Source organism: Arvicola amphibius, chromosome 3, assembly GCF_903992535.2.
Source record: "Arvicola amphibius chromosome 3, mArvAmp1.2, whole genome shotgun sequence".
NCBI lineage: Eukaryota > Metazoa > Chordata > Mammalia > Rodentia > Cricetidae > Arvicola > Arvicola amphibius.
Window position 1 is genome coordinate 39,626,593 of NC_052049.1, and position 20,188 is coordinate 39,646,780.

The window sequence follows — 20,188 nt, forward strand, 5'->3', positions numbered from 1 at the left end:
CGCTAAGTGGAAAAGAAAGTGCAGGACTTGAATAGTTGGAGTCTGGATTTGATTCCAGAAGAAACACTGCTGCAAACTCTTGGCAAGAGAATGGTGACACCAGTCCCTGGCTTAGAACACCCACCAGAGAGGACGAAGAAAGTGGGATGGCATCATAGGCTTTCTTCTGTTGCTTTATTACATAGGTCTTTATTTCTCAGTGTAACTGGAAAGATCACAGATCCCTGTCATCATTCGTGAGACCCTGGGCAACTACAGAGGCCTTCAGAATTTCAGTACAAGACAGAAATGATAAGTTTTTTTAAAAAATTAACTTTTTTTAAAAAAAAAGATTTTATTCATTATCTATACAAGGTTCTGCCTGCATGACAGAAGAGGGCACCAGATCTCATTGTAGATGGTTATGAGCCAATATGTGGTTGCTGGGAATTGAACTCTGGACCTCTGGAAGAGCAGCCAGTGTTCTTAACCTCTTAGCCATCTATCCAGCCCAGGAATGATAATTTTTAAGAATTAGTAAAATATTGATGTGCCTGCTTATCAAGATGTTTTTTTATAAGATTTATAGTAGACGTATACAGAAAGTGGCAGACTTACAGTACACAATCAATAAACAAATCAGTACTTTCCCCAGTGAGCAAGCTCAGTACCACATCAACATCCAACAGTATAACCCACCTAGCACAAGCATACATGAACATACTGAATTGTAACCCCAAATTTAAATGGTATCAGTCTTAGAAAACTTCTGCTGCTAGTAAACTTAGATTAAGGAAACTATGTAGCAAATATGGGACAGCGTAAGCCTGGATAAATGTGGTGAGTGATAACCATGCCACAGCTCCAAGTTAGTTATATTAAAATTTCTTCTTCCTATACAATTAGCTCATTGCAGTTGAATTAATTCTCACTCAAGTTTTGGGCGCACACACGGAATACAGTGGTATTTTTAATCAGAATGAAACATGAGTGTGATCTAGTCCAATGTCAATATAGTCCATGTTTCCCTCTGAAACCTCATTAGCTAGTCCTTCACTGACAATGTTTCTCTTGTTACAATGGTCATTATGGTCACATTCTTCCTTGGGTGGTCCATTAAGTTCTTTGTACGTGACTCTATGAATTGAATCTAGATTCAAACTCCCAACTCTTCCACATTTCTCCCATAAGCTATTTCCAAAATCTGGGAACCGTATGGTCAGTTACTCGCAAGCAGACCCCACTTCTCTGTACCAATTTGTATACTAGTTACTTTTTCAATGTGATAGACAAAAGACTGATAGGAAATAATGTGAGAGAGGAAGTACTAATTTCTGATGACAGTTTGAGGGCATGGTGGCAACTCAGGTAGAAGTCAAGCATCAAATTGTGCCATCAAATGCTCATCAGGAAACAGAGATGAACATTGTTGATTTTCTCCCTTTTCCCCATTTATTCAGTTTGGATCCCCAGCCCACAGGATGGTGATACCCACATTCAGAACTGGTCCTCACTCCCTCAGTTCAACTTTCTCTATAAATATCCTGTGGGCACACACAAAGATATTCTTCATTATATCCCCTCGGTGTTATTCAATCCTATCTAGTTAACTCTTATAATTAACTCGCACCCACACTTGTAGCAAAGTGGGTATACAACCCCTTTGTGGAGCAGACGCTGGCCTTTCAAGGGCAATAATGCTTTGGGAAAGTCAGAAAATAGCACCAAATTCCAACCTGACACTAAACCTCTACATAACTTCCTCCAACACCAGCCTTCAGACTCTCTTCTTAGTAAATCCTACATTCAACACCAAGAGAACAACAATGTAACCTATAGAACTGTATCATGAACAATCACTGATGATCAGAGCACAGTCTACAGATTCACAAGGTGCTGCTAGCCTTGAAAAGCCACTGCCCTATCCAGGACACTTCCCCCAGGCAGGCATTGCCAACAAGGCCAAGGGGTGCCAGCAAAGCCAGATGGCATCTGCGGGAAGCCCACCTTGCAAGGACTGAGCTTCTTCTAATCATAAGCTTGGAAGTGTAAAAGAAAAGGCAATGCCTTGATGCTCACGAACTAAAAAAGTGTTTCTGGAATCCTCACCTTCCCCAGCCACTGACTTAACACATAGCTTGCCAGAGTCTTAGTTTCAAGGATTATCTTGTAGAGAAGTCTGTGCTGAAAGCCACTGTGTAGAGTCCGATGGCATGGCCAAGGACACCCTGTAGGAAAGCCTGCTTTCTCCCAGGGAAGCATTGTCCTTAGTGTTGGTGATATGGCTGCCTGCATTGTCCTGCTGGGCAATAGAACCTTTATACTTCAATGGACTAATCGGGAAATTTCTAAGGACATGTAGCTTCCCGTGTCCCAGAGACAAGCATATCCTGCTGTTGAAACACCAAGAACATCACTGTGTCATTGTTTTCATTCTGGGCAGTGATGGGGCTTCTGGAAAAAGCTTTCTGTTGGCAAGTCTGGCATTGATCTAAAAAATAAAATAAGAAAAACTAAACCTCAGCAACCATTCAACCCAGCAAATGGTCTGCTATTATACAGCACTAAATCATGCTGGAGAGGAACTGGGAACACCTTGGATGGTGAAATGTCACCATCAGCTCATGGCAATAGTCCCAGTGTCATCCGCGTGTAGGGTGTCTCTCCCATGTCTGGACAGGGCATCTTTCTGCTGAGATACGTGTCCTGTGACTATTCTCACAACTTACTCTGGCAGACGAGCTGGAGCATGGAGTGGAAGGAGAGAGATCGTGAAGGCAGGTGTAAACTAGTTGTGTTTTTTAATTATCTTGAGCCAAATGAAGTGCTTGCTTTATGTGGTGAAATTCCCTGCAATAATTACGTTAGTGGAAAATTTAATAAAAGCTACCATAACATGATCAGAAAGCTTGCTAGGCAAGTAAATTACTTATTTGTAAGTAATTACTCTCCTTCTTGTGCAGCTATGAGGTAAAATATGCTGAGCGCAAGGGAAAATTTAGAGTGGCTCCAAGATTCCCACCGGATGTGAACTGCAAGCTCAAATCGTGCTGGCACATAATAGCTTGGAACTCACAGAAGTTGAGGGGCTCTTTAAATCCGGGAGAAAAGAATTCTGCCATTTTTCTTAACTACATCACATGGATACTCAATCTTATGTTAACCTAAGCAACACAAAAACAGTCTCAGTAAAATTGCACTTGTACTTCCCCATTTTTTTGTTGTTTTGTGAGATTTTAAGGTGCTAGCAGAAAAAAAGAGAACCTAGAAACTAATACACGAACACTAAAATCTATGGCTTTTCTCTTAAAGGAGATAACTATTTAGAAAATCCTCTCATCTTTAAAAAAATTTTTCATAAAAAATTACAAAAACAGCTTTAAATTTTGAGGCAATTATAGTGAAGTGCTTAACAAAACATCTGCTGAAACAGGGAGAACAAATTAGATCCCATTAGGGAAACTTGTTGAGTTTTCTAGAAATTTTCTTTAGTGTAAGATTTGTAAATTCCTTTTAAAAAATATTTTCAAGATGACTTTTATTTTCTGTGTATGAGTATTTGACTAAATGTGTGTCCGTGCACTGTGTGTCATTCCTGCAGGGATCAGTAGAGGGTGTCAGGTCCCCTGTGACTGGAGTCACCAAGGGTTGTGAGCCACCATATGGGTGCCAAAAATCCAACCCCCAGTGCCTCTGGAAGAGCAGGCAGCACCCTTAATAGCTGAGTCATCTTCCCAGCCCCAAGACTTCAACATTCCAAGTAAAGGCTTCCCCAACAACTGAATAAAAAATACCTTGGAGTTAAAAAAAAAAAAAGACACTTTTTCTTCCCAGCAAAAATTAACACATATCTTTTTTAAAAAAAGCCCAAAACATTTTTAAACTCAGTTACCTGAAAAATCAAACTATTTTAAAATATACTTCAAACCTCACTGGTTTTGCAAAAGCAAGGATTTTTTTTTTCATATTATCTTTGTCTCTTTCTCCGCCCCCCCCCCCCGTTCAAACAAGTTAGAACATGACAGCTTCATGGGGATAGAATATCAGCAAGTCAGGCTGGCCTCCTCACAAACCAAGAGAAGTGTCACTAGTACTATTTTGTGTGGAGTCATCTCTGTCATACGGATGGTGCTCATCACAGGAGAATGACTAGGTCACAGCCAATGGCCTGCACTGGGCCATGGTGTGGGACCCAGCAGGAGCAGCCAGGTCTGACAGTATTTTCTTGATCCTTCTTCCAAAAATCTATTCCTCATTCATCTGAAGGGGCTGCTGGCTCCATTTATACCAGTCCCAAATGCTGTGCTCCTGAGTTGTGTGTGTGTGCACTTGATAGCTATCCCGCAGTGCTTCCAAGATGTCACTTATCTTCTCTAGAGGAGGAAGCAGTACGTGATGACCCAGGCCCATGGGGAAGAAAAGACGTGAGACAATCTACTTCCACTTTGAAGAGATGGGATCAAAAGGCCAGGACCTAAAAAGGGGATGGAGACAGAATATATACTGCATAGCAAAGGTATCTAAGATACCCTTCCAGGAAGGGGTATCTTAGATGCCTTTAGAACTCTTGAAAAGTAAATATGTATGTATGAAATGCTTCCAGACTGAATGTCTTTGCATTACATACCTAGTATATATAATATATATGGGAAATAGAGAAGATTGAAGTTGTAAAAGAAGCACTTAAAAGCTCAGGCTTGTTAGCACCTGTAATCCCAGTACCTACGAGATGTAGGCAAAATGATCAAGAGTTCAGGTCAACCTCATCTACACCAACAGCTTGAAGCAGTATTAGGCTACATGCGATCATGTCTCAAAAATATAAAAGGAGCCGGGCGGTAGTGGCGCACACCTTAAATCCCAGCACTCAGGAGGCAGAGGCAGACGGATCTCTGTGAGTTCAAGGCCAGCCTGGTCTACAAGAACTAGTTCCAGGACAGGCTCCAAAGCCACAGAGAAACCCTGTCTCGAAAAACCAAAAAATAAATAATAAATAAATAAATAAATAAATAAATAAATAAATGGACATTAGCAACAAGTAGCGTTAAAATAACACATGTATTTTATAAACATGCCTTCCGCCCACAAGCACACATATAGAGCCATTTCCAATCTAGTTTTTAGATTAGCTACTTGGAAATACCAACACCCACCTGGATGGTACAATATTTACTAGCACTCCATATGCTTAGTGAAAATGGGTCTTGAAGCCCTTTATGAGCATTTCTTTAATTAATAGCACCCAAAGTGAGCACAGACCTCTGTGAGGGAGTTCTCTCTAAACTGTCCTTACACACTTAGAATGCATAATCACCCTCCCTCGGCCCCAGGGAGCTGGTATTAAAAGCCACTGCTCTGAACTCACACAATAGGTTTAACTCCGGAATTAACTTGACTTCAGAGTATAATCCTGTTGGGCTGACTGGTCACCTTTCTTGTTGACAATGATGCTAACACAGAGGAGGAGTGAAGAGAGGGAGAGAGAATGGGAGAGAGGCCATTCCAAAACATTCTTTTAAATTGGATTTAAAAGAAGGCATATAAACCCTGAAGATGTCTGTAGAAAGCCATTCTCCCTCCAAAATGTACAAGTGTACAGAGCCTTCATCTGCTATCACAGTAGGATCTACCTTCTCCCCTTCCCCATGTTGCTCTCAGTGTGATTTATTATATGTCAGTACTGACCTGACATCTTTACAAATGAAGGCCTTCTTGCCCCCAGATTTTTATTTCTGTGGCAGGGCGACTGTGATGCCTTGGTCGTGACCAAGGAAAGAGAGTTCTGTGATTCAGCTCTTTGCAGGAGCATCTGACTCATCTGGTGACTGAAGCTAGAAGTGGCAGCGTTCAGCATTAGCCCTTTTCATCTCAGCTGGAAATGCTGTGTAGGGGCACCTGATTCCTGGTATGTGCACAATAAGAACACACAAAGCAAAGACAAACAAACAAGCAAAACAGAAAATCCCATCAGGCTGACCATATGGGGAGCCTCAGAGCAGAGGTTAAGATTACACTCGAGGAGAAAGAACAGAAAAGCAAGCTAGTGGAAACTATTATTTATACTTTCTTCCTACAAGTTGTATTACTTCCAAGAAATTTAATTTAATACCTAGGTCTACCCTTCAACCCACCTCTGAACAAATTTTAATTATAAAAGTGAACTGAGAAGCAATTAACTTTGCTTTTGCAGTAGAGATTCTATATGAAAGGAAAGTGAAGTATGTTTTAATCGTAAATACTACTAGTCAGTTAAAATATGATACCCCAAATCAATTTATACACAAATTTTAATGAATTTTTCTTTTACCTTGATCTTTAAGAGAGCTCGTTGTACAGCTCAAAGGAGCAGCAGCAAGAATTTGTTAAAATACCAATAGGAGACCCCAATATTTCCCTATGGGGAGTTTGTGCCTAGTGAGCTTGTTACTTGACCATCTCCCCAGGGGATTCCGATGGTAAAGCCTGTGTGACACCAAGATGTCTCAGATCTACTATGATCGGCTCATATTCCAGATTAGTGGCTTAGGTTTCCGCCACTTGCAACACAGCAGAGTTTTAGTTAACAGACCACATTCTGAGTGACCAAGAAGTCTTAATGGATTAAGTAAATTTCAAAATTCACATATTTAATAATTGAAAATACAATATATATTCTTGGTATAATACAGCTATTTGTCCCACTTCAAACCAAGCCCAGGAGAAAGAGGTTTCTCTATTAGATGGCAAGATAAATTTGCAAGACGAGTGTTTTGGTAGGGGTTAGCATTGCTGCGATGAAACACCATGACCAAAGCACCTGGCGGGAGGGGAGGGCAGGGGAAGGATCTATTCAGTTTACCTTTCCACATCATTCACCATCAAAGGGAGTCGGGACAGGACATCAAGCAAGGCAGGAATTTGGAAGCAGGAGCTGAAGCAGAGGCCATGGAGGATTGCTGCTCACTGGCTTGCTCTTCATGGCTTGCTATACCTGATTTCTTACAGAACCCAGGACCACCAGTCCAAAGACAACACCATCCACAATGGACTGGCATCTTGCACATCAATTGCTAATTAAGAAAATGCCTTACAGTCTTTACTACAGCTGGATCTTACAGATACATTTTCTTAATTGAGGCTACCTCCTCTAATAATTCCAGTTTGTGTCAAGTTGACATAAAACTAACCAACACAAGAAGGAGAAATAAAGACGGAAGAGAAAACAGATTCCCTGTGAAATTTTTATTTCCCTAGAGAAACATTCCAAGGGCAATGATTCAAAAGTACCTGTGTTGCTTCTTGGTCATACATATCAATTATCTTAATGTCATACATATCAATTATCTTAGTCATACATATCTTAATGTCATTGTAATAGCCATAAAGTATTCTATTCTCTTGTTGGAAAAATCTCTAGGAATGAGAAGGGCTGAAACTCAAGTTTTGTCATCATTTACTGAACCTTAACTTCAACTTTAACCCTTTTAGGATGATGTAGGAGATGGGCTCACATGCCTTCACATCAGGGGCATATCCCTGGATCTAGTAAGAGAGAACCATTGCAGAGTTTGATTCGAATATATAGAGTCATTTTGACCTTGAAAACCCACTAAAGTTGTAGTTCATTTTACAATCCTTAGACCTTCTCTAATCCTCCTTAGGGCTCCAATTTCAAAAGCAAGAGGCAAAAAGCAGCTCAAATTTAACAAATAATCAGTGTGCTTGTACTCTCTAGTAGGTACTTTAAAACCATTCTCTGACTCTCAATGGATAGCACAGTAAGTTACACCTTTTATGCCCTCAGTGGTGAACATCTATTATTTCTGCCTGTCTGGTGCTTATGTATACTTTTTCTTGCAATAGTATAACTACTTAATCTATTGAGGGGTCTCTTCATTTTCTCCTGAGCTTAATGATAGTGATTTTCTCTCCCTTTTGTTCGCATAGGTTGACAGATGCTTCATGACAGCCCCGAATCCATCAGTAGGGTTATTACATACTGAAGTGAAAGGGACAAAAAGGCTCTTTCTTTCCCCCTCGAGATGCTTGAGAGAGTAGTGAGCATCAATAGGAGTGTTGGCACTTGCCAGATTTAGTGTTTTCTTGCCTCATAAACCCATCTGTAGTCGATGCAGATGGGAACAACACAGAGAGCTGAGTGGGTGTGAGCACGGCTGAACCCTCGGCTCACACAGGCACAACAATGTTGGCCTACTCAGGTGACATATGCCCAGCACTGTTTGCACCCTCAGGTCACATCCACATCAGGGTTCATGGTTCTTCCTCTGAGTCTAAAATTGACCTGTCGTGCAGAAATCTTTCGTGTTTGGGGTAACAGAATCCTGGCATTGGAACTAGCAGAGTTTTAATTAATAAACCAGATCCTGAATGATCAAGAAATCACCAAGAATCAAATAAATTCATAATTGCCACACTTAATGATTGAAAAGAGAGAGCACCTACGCCTTCACAAAGTCCGGTGTAGTTCTCGGGAAAGCACAGCTGTGTGTTGCCATTAATTAACAAGAAGGCCAAGAGAAAGTGGGTCCTAAGGAGATGGCCAGATGAAAACACCAGCAAGCTTTCTTCTACCTTCCACCTGGATGAAATAATCTGTCTCCTGTAACTAGCTGAAAATTTCACTGTCATCGGTGGAAGGTGTGTAAATTCCAGGGGAAGGTTTGAACAACGAATTATAGTTCATTTCCACTCTTTGCTCAGCTATAGAGAGAAGTAAGTTGTATTCAGTAAAAGTCATAACTTTTGTTCTTCAAATGAAACAATGACTTCAGCACTGAATAAGTGAAAGAAGTAAGGGAGGGAGGGAGGGAGGGAGGGAGGGAGGGAGGGAGGGAGAAAAGAATCATTAGAGACTATGGGTGGCTGTAACTAAAGTCATTGGAAGAGTGCTTGCCCAAAACACGTGTACCTCTGGTTTAATCTTCAACGCCAGAAAGGGAAAAAGAGAAACTACCAATAAAAGGAAACCCAAGTCACAGACAATAAGACTATATTCATAAATTTGATATATTTTTCACATGTAGGTCAAAGTTATACAAATGGGATGAATAGCAAAAGATAATTAAAATATTATTTTAATTTTATAAATCATATTTTATAAAAATAATTTTTCATATTTAGCATCATTGTTCTTCAAAGGAACCAAAATAAAAACGACAATGAGATGCTGACACACACTCATCAGAGCAACAAAAATTGAAAACCTTAACAAACTCTCATATCAGAACAAATGCTGAAACATAAGGGTTCTCATTCAAGGCTGGTGGGAATAAAAGTTAACACTACCACTTTGAAATCCTTTGCCAGCATTTATTGAAGCTGAAGTATGAGCTGGCAATAACAATTCTAGCTACAAGAACTAAAAACAAAATGACTAAATGTGTCTCAAAAAATCACAGCAATTCATAGTAACAGAAAAATGAAAATAGAACAAACACACATGAAAAACAGAATGATAATCCGTTTAATGGAATATTCTAATATTCATAATAATATACATGTATGGTCAAATCTGTGCTCACATATGTATGTACATGTGCATATATGTGCAAGAATAGAGTAAACCTCATAAACCTAGAAACAGACAGCTCAACCCAAGAACCCAGACACAATGCACAATTTCATTTCCATAAAGTCAAAGAATAGACAAAACCAAGCTGTGGTGGTAGACGTCAGAGTCATGGTCACCTTCAAATGGAGGAAGCTGAACTGGGAAGAGACAGTAAAGGAAGGCTGTATCTAAACTTCATTTTATATCTTGGTCTATATGGTGGCTATGCAAATGCACACAGGTGAAAATTCTCCAAGTTGTACCCTTAAGATCCATGCTTATTACCATGCCTTCTCATTTTAAAAGTCATCTTTTAAAGTTCCAAACCAGCAAACTAAAGAGAATGGAATTTAGCTCAATTCCTGTGGAGTGTCTGAGGAATACCACCATGAAGTCTGGATCTCTGCCTAGTTAAGTTGTATAAAAGAGTCTATGAAACACTTCAGTATAAGTGTTGTCTAGGGACCAGAAGAAATAAAGTAATAAGCAGAAGATTTAACACACTGTTAAATCGTCTTTCTTGATCAATAAAATCACAACTGTTGATTTACAAGTTCCTTTAAAAGTACGGAAAAATAAAACCAAACCCAGCCTTATACATCGTCTCTAAAACCTACGAATGGTGGTGAACTCTATCTTGAGAGTGCAGTGTTATTACATTACTATTTAATTGTATAAATACATTCACCTCTTCCCAAAGCATCCTCAAATAATTATATTTTCTCTTATTTTCAAATTACCTTAGAAAACCCCACAAACGACAGTGCATTAATAAAATAGCATACACAGCAGGCTTATTGTTTCTAGCTAATCATTAAAGTACAATAAACATGACAAAAAGCATGTCTGGGCAAATATACACAGTCACAAATACCATCCAATCTCTCTCCAAGGCTCTGGCATGCTGACCTTATCAACCCAATTATATGGTTCCCCATTTCCAAAGCAAAGCTAAAGCAGTAAACATATCATTATGAAAGATAGGCAAAGGTTAGCTTCCCAGAGGACTGTTCATTCAAAAAAAGAATGATGGTTTTTGTCAATTTGTTTTGAGAAGACGGTTGCTACTGGAATGATCTGTCCTGTGCTCTTGCATTGATGCTGTAATCTGACGGCTATTGTTGAAGACCAAATGTTAGCATAGGAAGGGACCTTAGGAGCGATTTCGTTCATCTTCCTCATTTGCAGAGAGAGAACACTGTGTGTCCTAGAGCTTTAATTGCTTATTTTTAGTGCAATATTTTGGATCTGCCTATGTGTCTTTATGATGTAATTCAGAATCAGTCTGGGAGCTTTAGTACCTAAAGGAACATCACAGACGAAGTTTTAGTTTATAAATGAGAAGAAACCTGCCATTCCTTGCCCATCTCCACTGAAGTGTTGGCGTGGTTCTGACTTGTCTCATGAAATGTAGACCAAGTGCCCTAAACCCCTCAGAAATAATGGAGGTCTAAACTAAAGCGGAGGCTGGAAAAGCTGAAAAGGGCCTTTTAAAAATGCAAGTAGGAACCTCAGTGTAAACTGAAAGAAATCAACCTCACAAAGCAGGTAATGTGTACTTTTTCTTCTATGCAGAAGCCAATGGGGAGGAGAAGGGCATGAAATTGAAAGGGAGCTAAAAAGGATGTAGAAGTGCAATTGTGGAAAGAGGGAAGAGAATATAATCAAAGAGCATTTACATATATGGAAATATGATGAGGAAATACCTTACTTTTTGAAATATATACTGATTTTAAAAGAAATAAAACATAGAATCATATATATATATATATATATATATATATATATATATATGTATGTATGTATGTAATGGAGGAGGGCCAAGTCCTAAGTTTGCTGGCTAAGAGCATACTGTGACTGTCTTCAATCTCTTTTCCTGCCTGCACTCACTCATTCTTTTCTATTCTCACTCTTTCTACAGCACAGGTTTTTAATCCTCCAATACACTCCCCAATGCCTGTTTGATTGAATTCTCTAGAAGCAGATACTAAGACAAAGACATTTGTGAAGGTGATTATAACCAATAGTTCCCAGGAGAAATCAGGGAGCAGAAAGAATGAGAGAAAAGTTGTCCACGGCAAGCTTCAGAGACAAGGTATACCCACAGTAGCTGACTCCTGCCCACTGCTGAGGGAACTCTAAAGACAGGTGCAAGTTATTTCTATCTAAGGTGTGATTTGCAGAACCCTGTGGTCTCCGTGCTGTGTTCGTGATGTGCTAACGTGCCTATACAGCCATGCCAGAGTGCACTGTGTATTTCAGCTGACATTTCTTATAAAGAGCCAATTCTCTTGGAAGGAAGAGTATAAAGACTTACATTTGTGCACAAGTTTACCTTGCCCTTGATGCTATGAAAAAGCTTGCACATTGGTTCCTTTGAAAAACATTAGTACAGCTTGCACTTCAAAATTAAGATAAACTGGCAAAATTAAAAGAAAACTAATGACATCTCATAACTGAAGAGAACCTTTGAAGATGTTGGCTTACAAAGGGAAGCACAAGCACACCCAGTGAATGTCAGAAACTGGTCTGTCGGTGAAACTCGGCATTATGGTGGGACAGCTGTGTAAGAAGGATTTCAGAGATAACCAAGAAGGTCGAGCTCAATTAACTCATTCAGTAGACTTATAATGCAGCAGAGATGGCACAAACTTTCCAGCCATTGGAGGGGTCCTCCACACAGCTTTGCTGGCATATCTGCCTCTGTTCAGGCACACCCTGCTTGGTTTTTACTGTTGCTGTTGTAAACACAATCTCCAGAAGCAACGTAGAGAGGAAAGGGTTTGTTTCATCAAACACATCCAGAGGACAGTCTATCCCCCAAGGGAAGTCAGGGCAGGAAGTCAAGATAAGAACATAGAGATAAAAAACTGAAGCAGAAACCTCAGAGGAACACTACTCACTGGTTTACTCCCCATAATGTACGCAGCCTACTTTCTTATACAAGCCAGGACCACCTGCCTAGGTCTGGCGCTGCCCATAGTGGGTTAAGACCTCACCATCAATAATTAACTAAGAAAATGCACCACAGACATGACCACAGACTAATCTGATAGAGTCACTTCCTCCACTGAGAGTCCCTCTACCTATGAGAGTCTAGTTTGGGTCAAGTCAAGAAGACCAGAGCAAGGCTTCACAATCGCCAAATAATTTGATGTTGAATTCCTAGACACCTAGCATACCCAGTCAGACACATGGGTTAGGATGACAACAGAGGAAACAAGACATAGTGGGAAAGAATAAATGTATCCAGAAGATGAGCTAATGAGGTAATGAGCGTATTCCAGTAGACTTATTGACTGTATTTCACATATTTAATATGACAGGTATTCATTTCACAAACTGTGAACTAACTTGTACTAAAAGAATAAAAAGTAAAACACTTCAATTTTGTTATTATATGTAATACTTATCTCAGGCTTTCCTAGTTGCAAAATGCCAATTTCATCAGCTCAACTTATTTTTTTTTTCAGACAAACCCCACATTCTTCTGTTATACAAGAACTTTCCAAGAGAAACTAAAATTTTTCTTTCTTTTCTCCTCTCTCTGGGAAGTAGCTACGAGAGGAGATGGCCTGTCACATGATAACAAGGTCAGCAGTTATGTAAGCTTCAACAGCCTATCCCGGGAGCGCTTGTTCCCTGCAACTGCGCTGTTAGTTCATTGGTGTTTTGCTTGATTTTGTTTTACTTTTGTAGGCTCGTTTTGTTTTGCAACCTAACTCACATAGTCACTCAGACTAGCCTAGAATTCACCTGGTAGACCAGACTGGTCTCCAGTTTGCAGAAATCCTCCTGCCTCAAACTTCTGCCGGCTGAACTGTAGATGTGAGCCGCCATTAGTGGTTTAATTTTTGCTTTGAAACTAAAACTGCTCTATAAAACACTATAGTCACAGTTGCTGGCAAAACCTTGACTAAGTTTATCTGGTACTGAGTCTTGGTTGTGGTCATACACGTGAATAAGATTCTATTTAACACTGCAATTTGCCAAGCATTTGTTATAGCATAAGAACCAGGAATTTTATAGAACCAGTATATGGTTGTGGAAATTGCCCTTTGCTAGAAAAAAAGTCAGTAATTCTAGAAAATTTAATTAAATACATAAAAACAATATAGCCTAACGTCCACCCACCTTCCTTATCATTAAAATACAAACCTCAAAACTCTTTCGTGATGACATCAAAACCACTGGGTATTTCTTGAAAAGTATCAAACTATGAGTTATCTATTGTTTTGTTTTATGTTGGAATGATGAAGTGGTGTCTTTAAATTGTGTTTCAATTTGAATTCTTTACATACATGTCATGTCTGGTTACAGCCAAAGCAAACATACCAGGCCCCAGTTGTAGACTATAAAAATAAAACATCAGCCTGAGACACACTTGAAATAAAATACTGCAGCAACAATGAATCCAACTCACGAACCATAGCCGCTCAAGTAAATAAAATATGATGCCCAGAAAACCTGGCAGAAAGGCCTGGCTAAAGGAAACCTCCTACAAAAAATATCACAAGCATTAATGTGGTGGGCCTCAAGTCCATTATAAGTCTAACACTGTTGTTTTACAATCAATTACACAACTGAAATGTATATTCCTTTCTCTTCAAACGTTCTCCCATGATCCTCCAAAGGAAGCCACATACATAAGCCAATGGACACAGATACCAGAAGCTAAGGAAGGCCATAAGCAGAAGGAAGAAAGCTGATGGCTACCTAAGACATAAATGCGATCCCAGTGCCACTGTTTGAATTTCTATTTTGATTTCCCGCAGATTTCTGTCATTAAAGCCGTCTGGCACTTCCCAGTCTCAACTCCCTCTTCTTCATTTGGGCATCTTTATCACTTCATACACATATGTGTGCATATGTGTGCACTCACACAACTTACATGCACACATGTGCATGCACACACACACACAAAGAAATTTAGGTATCAAATGTTAACTTAATTTAATTCTAGCATTGCCACTTGTGGTCATAATCTTAAAATGCTGATCTGTGTTGTAATAGCTCCAGTCTTTGAACTCACTACTCATTTTCTGACACTGGGGGAGAAAACACAGAACACAGACTCACACTCACACTCTCGGCCACTGTCTGTTAGCCCAGCAGTGCCCCTGGTCACTGTCAATATGTCTTCAGCTTCCCCAGTTAATCGCAAAGACAAATCTATCTGTAAAATCATAACTGACCATTTTAAATGTAACTATATATTTCTGCTAATAAATGTTATGTATATAAATAAATAATTAGATTCTGCATCCGTGGGCCATCAGTTACTAAATAAGATGATGTAAATAAACAAGCAAAACTTATGGGTAGTATTTGACAAATGGTGGTTCTTTCCCCCCTTCCAATTTAATATAAAGCATGAAACAATTGAAGTGCGGACAAAACAGGATGAGGAGAAACCCTTCACCCAAACCCTAGACCGTCAGTTCCATGAAGGATGAGGAGAAACCCTTCACCCAAACCCTAGACCGTCAGTTCCATGAAGGATGAGGAGAAACCCTTCACCCAAACTCTAGACCGTCAGTTCCATGAAGGATGAGGAGAAACCCTTCACCCAAACCCTAGACCGTCAGTTCCATGAAGGATGAGGAGAAACCCTTCACCCAAACCCTAGACCGTCAGTTCCATGAAGGATGAGGAGAAACCCTTCACCCAAACCCTAGACCGTCAGTTCCATGAAGGATGAGGAGAAACCCTTCACCCAAACCCTAGACCGTCAGTTCCATGAAGGATGAGGAGAAACCCTTCACCCAAACCCTAGACCGTCAGTTCCATGAAGGATGAGGAGAAACCCTTCACCCAAACCCTAGACCGTCAGTTCCATGAGGTCTGGACTTTGCTTTTTTATTGATGGACTTAGAACTCAGTGACTGTGCTAAACATCTCTGTAAATGACAGCAGGAGGAGGATGGGGGGAAGAGGAGGAGAAACAGAAGAAAAAAGTCTGGCCAATAAACTACGGCCCATGCCACAGTGTTCTGTAAGTCCAGTGATTCTGACCTAAAAGCTAAGAGCTCACGTTCTCCTTTGATTTTATATATATAAAATCCATATAAAGGTGGAGAAGGGTGATGGTATACACACACACACACACACACACACACACACACACAAGTAGTTGGAAGGTTAAAATGAGTAAATGAGATCTGCTCGAATCCCATTGTAGCACCTAACAGTGTATATCTCAACTGAAAGTGAAAGTCCCTGGCTGTTTTTAAGCTTCCGTTTTCTCATCCATGTGGTAGAGAGTGTGAGTAACAAGCAGCATTGAGAATCTGTTAAGGGTTGGCTTGTAAAGCCACCATGGTTGTCTTTGGAGAAAGGACTTTAGGGATGATGGGACAACTGGGAAAAACCATCTGAGGACACATTGAGGTCACTGCTGAGAAGCAAGAGAGACCTCATTACTCCTGCATGATTTTCCCAAAGGAATCGCAAGCAGCAGCCGATAGAAACACTGGCACAGCCATGTTATCATGGCATTATTCAAAATAACCATTTGTGGAATCAGCCTGCTGCCTACCAACAAATGAGTGGTCGAAGAAAATGTGGCATGTATGCTTTGGGGAGTATTATTCAACCCTAAAAATGTAAATCATGTGGTTTGCAGGAAAAGTGATAGAAATCGAGATCATCCAAAACTAGCCAGACTCAGAAGGAAAACACTTTGTACATATGCAATATCTGTATTTTAAAAAGAATTGAAAAGACAAAGATAAGTAGTTGGGAAAGGGAAGACCAAAGGGAAGGAGTATGGTGGAAAGGAAAGGACAACAGTGAGATGTAGTTAGAAAGTTAAATAAAAGAAGTCAACCTTTTCAACACCTTACCCCTGAGCTTAGAACCTCCAAAACTATAAGGAAAAAATTTATTGTGTAAATCACGTGGTGTATGGCATCTTGTTATGACAGCTAGATGTCATAACAAGGCACCTTATGAATAACATTGGGGCTGGAAAACAGAAGGGAACTTAATTCTAGCACACAGGCAATACCTGTAGGTTGTAGCTTGCATTGCCATCAGGACGCAACCCCCATGAACCATGCATCTCTGCCCCCCTTACACAGACTGAATCATTTAGAACTGTATTTTATGGATGCCTGTGTAGCAAATAGCCATTAAAGGTGGAGAAGGGTGATGGTTTCTTCTGGAGCAAAATAAAGGGTTAATTATTTTCTGGTATACTAATGATAAGTCTCCTTCCAGGGCAGGAATCATCTGGGCTCATAGAATCTACCATAAAATGATTTAGGTTCCCTAATCTTCGGTTCTCAGCTATGAAATAAGCCCACTCCATGTACAGCACCAAAGGTGGATAATTTGGGGGCCAAGTCAATGGAGAAGAAACCCGTATTGCCTATAACACCCTGTGCAATGCATCCAGGGTTTCTTACCCAGGAGTCACATGTCTTCTGGAAGATCCATGAGACTATGCCAACCTCATTTCTTAGCTTATATGCAGATGTTTTGATAGCTGACACACATTATAACCTATATTCTTGCACTATAGAAAACAAGAGCATAAGGAAATTCATTTTAAAATTCAGTATTAAAATAATAGCTGCTATTGAATTACATACTTAATAATGAGGCAATTATTGAGAATGAGAAAGTAGCCTCAAAATTAACCCCAGTAGCAGCTCCCAGACTCTGCTATGCACACTTAGTTTTTCCTCATCTGCCAGGACTTCCTCTCACCTCATGGTTGCTGTATTTTTCTCCCCTTCAAAGCCAAACCACTTTGAAGTGCTATTTTTACTCTCCTTCCTTCCTCCCCCTTCAGCCCACTTTATGGCTTTTCCCACTGCCATAGTCTTGAAAAAGCTCGACTCTTGTCAATAATGACATTTGTCATCATTTCTATTAATTGACTCTTTCTAGCATTTAGCATTAATGTTAATTACCTCATCCTTTAAATCAGTAAATCTCAACTTGGGGATCAAATGACCCTTTAACAGGGGTTGCCCAAGACCACTGAAAATGGATATTTATGTTATTATTAATAACAATAGCAAATTATTGTTATGAAGTAGCAAAAAATGTAAATAGGGATCATCACAAAATGAGGAACTGTACCAAAGGGTCACCGCAACAGGAAGATTGAGAACCATTGCTTTAAACCCTTTCTTGTCTGTGATGCATGTAAAAATATCACATTCTTTTAAAATTTCATTTTCTACATCTTTGGTCCTTTTTGACCTTCTTACAAGCTCATGTGGGCAAAGGCTCAATTACTGGAGGTTTGATCCTAAATTTTCATCTTCTTAATTTATTGTCTCTCCTATATGATCTTCTTGGTGTCCTATATTTAGTCTACTAAGACAGACAGACAGACAAACATACCACATACATGCCCCCCCACACACAACATTTCCATGTAATCTGGAAAATAAGAAACCCATGAGATATCTTTTTCTCTTCGTTTCACCCTACTAAACCATCTACTATCTGGTCTCCCTAACACCCCAACAGCTGCTTGCATATCTCCATGCCTACTCTGCTACTGTAACAGCAACTAGATATTTGTCATACCCTCTTTTAATTGCCCTTTTCACAGTCTTTCTTAGAATCCTAGACTGAGTTTTCCACATAGAGATCAGCTTCATCTTTGTCAACTGGCAGTGCCACCACTCGTCACCACACCAACTGAATCTCAGAACTTCAGTCCACGGAGTGCCTGCGCAGGCCCTCCCCTCATGCCACCAAGGCTCCAAGAGCTCTGCTCTCATTTTCCACCACACTTGCCCAGGCTTTCTAGTTTGTAGTCACATGGTCTGCCTTCCCCCAATGACCCCAAAAGCCTCAACGGCACAATTTTGCCCATCTCACAATTAGAGTGCAGCTTTTACTTTGCCGGCCGTATTATACTCTATTCTCATTTGAACTTCTTTTACCCCAGAAATATTTTCATGATCTTTTCTCCTCTGGTGGCAACCCTATATTTTCACCTATAATGAACATTATACTTATAAATATACCTATATTATTGCCTCTTTGTCTCTCTTCAAAAACTCAATTCAGAACAAAAATACAAGCAAAAGAACAAAACAACAAAATCCCCACATGACCCTATCTACTTTTTATCACCATGACAAAGACAGTTTACCAAGAGAAAGAGAAGTTAATCTTATCTAATACATTATTAAAAAGACCTAAACGAAACTGAATCCACCTAACCAGAACCCAACAGTACAAGGCTAAATGAAGAAGACTTGAAGACTTAAGTGTTTCTCAAGAGAATTATCAGAATATTTCATGTCATCAGTATTATTAAAGGGATGTTAACATAGGAGACTGTCCCTTTTGTGACCTCAGTGAACAATGTGTCCCAGTATCACACACTATGACGTAATATCCCCATTACATCTGGCATTCTCTGTGACTTTAGTTGGCAAAGTAGAATGGTGTCTATACTCTTAGTAATTAACACAGTCCTATATCAGATTCACTTACTCCTTAAAGAAAGGTGTTATTCTCTCTCTTGATGACCTAATCACTACTGATAGGACCCACTACTCCCAAAAATGTTACCATAGGAACCAAATTTCAACTTGAGTATGCATCAAAGCATTTTTAATGTCAATATTGCCTTTTAATGTATATAATCTGTCAAATAGCTATATAGTTGAGATTTTGAAACAACAATAAAGCATGTATACTTTATATAAAATGTGTATACTTGCACATTTCACTCATACATAGCAAACATGCTGACACTCAGATACATTTAATTCAGAACTCCGGTCCTCTTTTAATACAAATCCATATGCAACATAGTGTTTTAAAAATTGATGACTTGATATTTGCCTTTGTAAATAAACATTAAAGAATCAAATCGTCTTTCTCACAAGCTAAGATATCTATTTTTCTTATAAAATATTATTTTGCCAGTCACAGTGCTTTCTCCTGAGAATAGGCTATTAAACTTGTTTGATTGTAAAGTTCTCAGACATTTATAAAAATCATTATGTTACAGTTGACGATGAAGAGAAAAATATTTAGCTCTTGAGCTGACATTTTGTCACATTTTAGAGAAGTTAAAGGAATACAAGTAACAACATCTTTAATTGCTAAATAGTCTTCTGAGTTTTAACATATTCCACCATTTGTTAAGAACCAACGGAGAAAGCCTTGCTAAACTACTCATATCCTTGAACAAAAGTCAGAACATCTAAAATGCTCACATCCCTGATTTCAGCCCACTTATTATCATCAAAAACAAATTCCTGCACAAGCCATTTCTTTGAACAATCACTTGTGGGATCAGTCGGCAGACCACTAGTTTTAAAGTGGTTGATCAAGTGGCAAGAATCAACACTTGATTTTAAATCAAGTAGCTATAAACACCGCAGTTATTCAGCAACATTTCATTAGAGAAATCGGAACTTTCACCTAATATTTTGAACAAAAATGGTCTTGCATAATTTTTCATTTTTAATGGCAGCTTAGGCTCCTCCTGCAAGTAACTTTTTCTGCTGAAGGGGAATATTCACATACTTATGTGAATTATTTGGGTAGTGCTGACCACATAATACCCAAGAGCTTAAAATGATGTATTAGAAAACTCAGAGCAATGACCATCATGGGAAGTTTTGATGGACTACAATTTAAATTTATGCTTATTTTTTATTTCATTTTTAATGG